This window comes from Triticum dicoccoides, chromosome 6B (assembly GCF_002162155.2).
Source record: "Triticum dicoccoides isolate Atlit2015 ecotype Zavitan chromosome 6B, WEW_v2.0, whole genome shotgun sequence".
NCBI classification, from domain to species: Eukaryota; Viridiplantae; Streptophyta; class Magnoliopsida; order Poales; family Poaceae; genus Triticum; species Triticum dicoccoides.
In genome coordinates, this window is record NC_041391.1 from 34,752,005 (window position 1) to 34,757,279 (window position 5,275).

Consider the following 5,275-nt stretch of genomic DNA (forward strand, 5'->3'; position numbering starts at 1 on the left):
CTATAGGTCGGAGAACCAAAAAAGAAGCGCCGATCAAGACGACCGGCGTGAGAGAGAAAACCTGGATCAAGGATCGGAAAAAAGACTCTCTAGGGCAGCCGATCAACAAGATCGGCGGACGAACCCTAGGTACGGGTCGGGCGGCCCCCGGCAGCGGTCATGGAGGTCGACCGCCCCGGGGGCAGCGCGGGTGCGGAAGCGGCGGCGGCTAGGGTTTAGAACCCGGAAACTGATACTATGTTGAAAGGGAGAGAGGGATTTGGTGTAAATCGTTGTTGTATTGCTTGAGCCTCATGGGCATATATATAGGAGTACATGATCATCTTGGAGTACAAAGCAAGATAGAATAATATCCTATGCTATCCTAGTTTTTCTAATAATCACGATACTTAACAACCAACTTATAAAGCTCGGTCAGCAGGAGTTAGACGTGCAGAGCTGTAGCTAGCAAACAAGCAACAAGAACAAGAAGCATAAGACTCGATCAACTTGGATTGACAAGATTTGATGGTGCGTGGGAAGGTGACCGAGTGGATTCGGAAGCGTACAATGCCAAGGAAGCCGGCGACTAAGCGACAGAGCAGGACCAGCGGGGCGTCGGAACTGATATTGTCGAGCAAGGCGGCACGTGAGAGCTGCAGCAGTGCCTCTGGCAGGGCACCGGCGCCGATGCCTAGGAATGCGGCGGTGAGCGGTAGCGGAAACGGTGCCGGTGCGCTACCGGCGCATTCGAAGTCCCGGGTGAGCGCCTTCCTATCGATGCTTATGAGGTGGCGGCCGCGCCTGCCGTGCTGGCCGTGCTATGCGAGCAGGTGGTGTACCACCTGATGTGGGTGGTGGAGTCTGTGGTGCTGGTTGGGAGGCTCTGCTTCTTCCTCATGTGCTTCGGCTTCAAGCAGCTCTGAGCTCATTCCTCCAATTGCCGCCATGGCGTTGAGGGTGGAGGACAAAGAAGCAGCTTGCGTTGAGTGTTTCTTCGTTCATTTTTCTTCCCTTTGTGTAGATTCGTTTGCCTTTTTTCTGTGACTTTCGATGATTCAATCCCTAAAGAAGTAGTAAATGCCCTCAGCACCACTCTTGTGTATAGAGAAATTTCTTCATTGGTTCCAGCTAAATGGAAATGTCTCATGATCATAAGAGGTATTTCTACTTTTAGTCTATCAAACTTGGGATACCCTCCCTCAACTCCGAAGGCCTCGCTTGCTTTTCTTAGCAATGCCAAACCAGACCATTTGTCACATGTACGGTTCATGTATTCTCTAGCGCTGGTCTTTAAAAGGATCAGCCAGGTCGCGAGCCATCGGATCCATCGTGCACTAACTGTCTGATCCATGAGGTTTGAACATGGATCATGTTGCACTCAGAGGTTGCACTATGGGCCATGTTGCGCTAAGAGATTTGCACACGAGTGCTTTGCAACATAATCCATGTTGCGCTCACAACATGACCCACATTGTGCCCAGTTGTCGCCACCAGGCAATACCGGTGCCCACATAAACATCTCCGGCGAGCTCGCATCACTGGCGCCTCCCTCAACTGCTCGAATGATGAAAAAGGCCACGCTCGACGGCGTCCCGTGGCAACACGGCGACACCTCACATCATCGTCATCCGATGCACTACTCCGCTCGCAATAACGTCGTGACCGGAAACAGACGGTGGTGTTGTTCTTGTAACCACCCCTGCTGCTGGCGGTAGCCGCCCTCCTTTGATCAATAGTGTGGTAGTGGTGGTCACGGTCAAACGGTAGCCCCCGAGCATGGGACATCTGCATTCCATGGCGTCTTACCAGAAGGAGAGACCCATGAGCTAGGTACATGAGAGAAAGAGAAAAGAGGACGGGCACTCGGGGGAGGCACGGGCCACCGCGGAGTTTCGGCCATAGAGAAAGATAGAAGAGAGGAGGCTGAGGAAAAAACAAATGGATGCAAACTGTTCCGACCAAGATAAGTTGGGGGAGATATAGTGGTACACAGGGCCAGCCAAGTTGCGTGGCATGCTGGCGATGCTGCCATTTGATTGAAGGATCGGCCAACTGAGACTACTCATAGCTAGTGGGGGTATAATAGTTAGTAACATGTCTGCCATATAGGAAAAACAGTTGATGTCCCAAGTAACTAAAGAGAAGAGGGAGAAATAGAGTAACATAATACTCCCTTTCGTTTATAGGGTTTACCTCAAAAAAATTACTTCAGGAAAACGAGCGTGAAGTCTCATTTCAATAAAAATGAGACTGCCATATAGGTAAACATAATTATTTCAGGAAAACAAGCACATTAATTGAGTACTTTTGCAAACTAGAAAAAATATATCATTCACCATCTATCTTGGTTGGTAAGACTTTTGAATCATGTCCTCTGAACCGGAAGGGTGGGAGTATGTTACATAGCACTTCCCAATGAAAAGTGATTCTACAACACTACTAGGGAAGAGCCTAGCAGTAGCGCTAGTTTTCACTACTAGGGAAAACCTTATACACAGAAATTTAGCAGCTATGTTGCATGGATACTTGGATATGTATCGGATACGCGATACGGGGATACGCCCAATACACCAATTTTCTAAAAACATGGATACAGGGATACGTTTACATATAGATATTACATGTATGAATTATCAGAAGTATGAAAAAAAATGAGGAGCTTCCAGGTCAAAGCATGCCTCAATAGGATTACCCACTTTCTTTTCTTGCAGTTGGTTCACTTTCATCAATTGGCAGTGGGATTTCACTAGGTTTGCTGTTTCAATCAGTGCATCGACTCTCTATTGCTCACCTCTGAATCGAACAAGGGTTTGAGGTATCCAAAATGTATCACGGAAGTATCCCAGGAGTATCAAACATTATTTTCTTTTTTTAATTAAAAATCGAGGGATACTTACGGGATACGTATCGGGCTGTATTGGGGCAGTATCCGAGTATTGGGGCAGTATCCGGCTAGATACGCACACTTTCTGAAGTATCCACGCAACGTAGTTTAGCAGTAGCGCGGGTCAAAAAAGGCGCTAGTGCTAAATAGCAGTAGCGCGTGAGCAAAAAAGACGCTACAGATAAAATTGTAGCAGTAGCGCGTGCCCATGTAAAAGCCCTACTACTAATATTTCCATTGCTAAGAAGATAGGCTACGCATAGTAGTAGCGGGCTTGGAAGAAGCGCGCTACCACGACTAGTACATAGGTAGTAGCGCATTTCCTACGAAAAGCGCTACTGCTAACGGAAGTGAAATAAAATGAAAACAAATGTAAAAGTAAATGAAAATTAAAGAAATAGAAAAAAGAGAAAGGAAAAAATAAAATCTAAAGCAAAATAAATGAAAAAGCGAAAAAAAGGAGAAGGCATAGCAGTAGCGTCTGTTCGTAAGAGGCGCTATAGCTAATGTAGCTGCAACGCGTTTCCTAGACCCCCACTATAGAAACAGAAAAGGAAATAAGAAAATGGAAGGAAATTACATAGCTATAGCAGTAGCGCGTTTTGCTAAAACCTCTAAGTTTGACTTAACCAAAAAACTGTTTCCCCTCGGCCACCACTTCTCCCCCAAATCCCTCGACCCACCCCGCCGCCGTCTCCCCGATTTGCCATCGCCCCACTTCGCTGCCATCTACTGCCGACGTCGACGCCCCTAGAGCCACCAGAGTCGCGCGCCGTGGATGCCACCGGAGCCGCCCCCAATGCCATCGAGCCGCGCGGCCTCATCAACGCCACCGAAGCCGCCGTCGACGCCACCGGATCCTCCCTCGCCACAACTGCCTCCTCGCCGTCACCGGAGACGCCCCTGCCTCCGTCGCCACCACTGCCTCCCTCGCCACCAGTGGAGCCATCCTCTGTAAGCCCCCACCCCTCCTCTCTCTCTCTCATGCATATATAGCACAAACACTGGACAGAGAACCTAGGTTAACTAGTTTAATTAGGTTAATTATCTAGGTTAGTGCAAACATTTAGTTAGGGTTCTGACATAGAACTAGTTAGGTTAACTAGTTTAATTAGGTTAATTATCTAGGTTAGTGCAAAAATTTAGTTAGGGTTTTGACAGAGAACTAGTTAGGTTAACTTGTTTAATTAGGTTAATTATCTAGGTTAGTGCAAAAATTTATTTAGGGCTTTGACAGAGAACTAGCTACATTAACTAGTTTAATTAGGTTAATTATCTAGGTAAACTGGGTTAACTAACTAGGTTAAATAGGTAGGTTAATTAGGTTCGTTATATTAACAAGCTAGGTTAAGTAGGTTGGCTAGGTTAGAGCAAAATTTTACTTTAGAGCATTAGGTCAGAAGGGTTAGAGAAATGGAGTTTCTTTGCAATTTAATTGGGTTCTGTCCTAGGCAGGGGAGGGTTAGAGAAAATAATGTGTGTGTGTGTGTGTGTGTATGTGTGTGTGTGTGTGTGTGTGTGTGTGTGTGTGTGAGGAATTGCTAGATCAACATAATTTGGGTTCTGTCCTAGGCAGAGAAGTGTTTAGTGAGGTCATTTTGCAAAGGTTTTTGATTTTTGAAAAGACCACTATTTTTCAAGGAAAATAATTTAGGCAAGTTTTATTTTAAAGATGAACTTTTCCTGGATTTTTATTGTTCATTATATCTTTTCATTGAAGTGGTCATGTTATATATTTTGATTGAAGTGGTTCGATTGTGCCCAAGTGGCTTTGTTGTTTCCAGGGAATGAAGCTGAGTGGCCTATGTTTTGCCGGAATTTTGATTCATTTCCGTTGCGGCAAATTTCAGGTTCTTGATTTGTCCACTTTTTAGCAAAAGTCATACCGAAATTTTCCATGAATTTCGGCATGACTTGTGCTACAAACTAGGAAATAACGAGTGCCCGGGATTTGCTGCACCGGGAAGGAATCAATGTTCCTGCATGTCATTATTCATTTTATTAGGTCTAGAATTAATTACTAGATTTAATCGTAGGAAACATGGCTAGCAACGATGAAGGACAGGGTTTTGGTGATTGCGACAACGTCTACCTGGCGGTAGAAGAATTTTTGAGGGACGACGACGATCAAGAGTTGAAGTTGATGGGTCCACCTGTCACATCGGAGATTGTGACTAACATCGAGTCCGGCGCTGAGACTGAGACCGGCGCTGAGACGTAGACTGGTGCTGAGACTAGCGGAGACGATATAGAACCAAAAGCAAAAAGGCAACGGCTTCCTAACAAGCTCAGGACTACTAGACTGGTGGTCACGTAGGTGGACGACGACAATTTTGAGCCAACCGCGCCCGAGGAAGCGCGCGCGTGCTACGGCAATCAAATGGGCTGCATCATATGGACAACTGCCAC

The 5,275-nt window shown here is 46.3% G+C and overlaps 1 pseudogene; it reads left to right on the forward strand.

The window, feature by feature from the left end:
* The first annotated feature begins 507 nt into the window (after nucleotides 1–507).
* LOC119326097 lies at nucleotides 508–905 on the forward strand (annotated as a pseudogene).
* The last annotated feature ends 4,370 nt before the right edge of the window (nucleotides 906–5,275 follow it).